The sequence below is a fragment of the Ictalurus punctatus genome, chromosome 5 (assembly GCF_001660625.3).
Source record: "Ictalurus punctatus breed USDA103 chromosome 5, Coco_2.0, whole genome shotgun sequence".
NCBI classification, from domain to species: Eukaryota; Metazoa; Chordata; class Actinopteri; order Siluriformes; family Ictaluridae; genus Ictalurus; species Ictalurus punctatus.
The window spans coordinates 31,376,535-31,377,478 of NC_030420.2; positions in this window are offsets into that span (position 1 = coordinate 31,376,535).

Genomic DNA, 944 nt, shown 5'->3' on the forward strand with positions numbered 1-944 from the left:
GTGTGATTGCTTGCCTTGGTGGATTTGCTTCCAAACTAAACAAATAGATCATTTTATCTTCTGAAAGCCGGAGTGAAGAGATCACGTGATTGATAGTCTGCAGTCTCTGCATCGTCACGAGTTACGTTTAACAAAAAATCTTCTTAAACCGATCTTTTGGATTTTGCATTTGAGGTCTCCAGTTGGCGTTTTGAGTCTGTAAATGTACGGTAAGCGTGCGGAGTGAGGCAAAACATGCAAGAATTTACAATGAAGAGGAATTGTGTATAAAGTGGATAAAGATGAGCAATAAAAAATATTAATACACGATAATATTATTAGAGACCTAAAGATCAGGGCGACCTTTCCCCCCCCTCACACCTCCGGGGTGTGGGGTTCGAATCCCGCCTCTGCCCAGTGTGCGTGGAGTTTGCATGGCCTCCCCGTGCTTCAGAGGTTTCCTCCGGGTACTCCGGTTTCCTCCCCCAGTCCGAAGACGCGCGTTGTAGGTTGATCGGTATCTCGGTGTGTGAATGGGTGTGCGATCGTGCCCTGCGATATGTTGGCACCCCGTCCAGGCTGTCTGCTGCCTTGTACCCAGAGTCCCCTGGGATAGGCTCCAGGCTTCCCCGTGACCCTGTGTAGGATAAGCGTTGTAGAAAATGGATGGATGGATGGATGGAAGTTACATGTACAAGCAACAATTAAATTACAAAAGCACTTACAACACTCTGTCATCACTGTATGGGTGTGTAAAGAAAAAAGAAAGTGAAGAAAATCAGACTGAACAATCTATAATAGATTATAGAGATTTTCTCCAATTTAATACTTTCCAGGTTTCTTTTTTTAAATATACAATATATACATATCATTACACACACACACACACACACACACACACACACACCTCAACCAGCTCACCTACATGCTTCGATTCACACATAAATGATTCCCACAAGACTAAA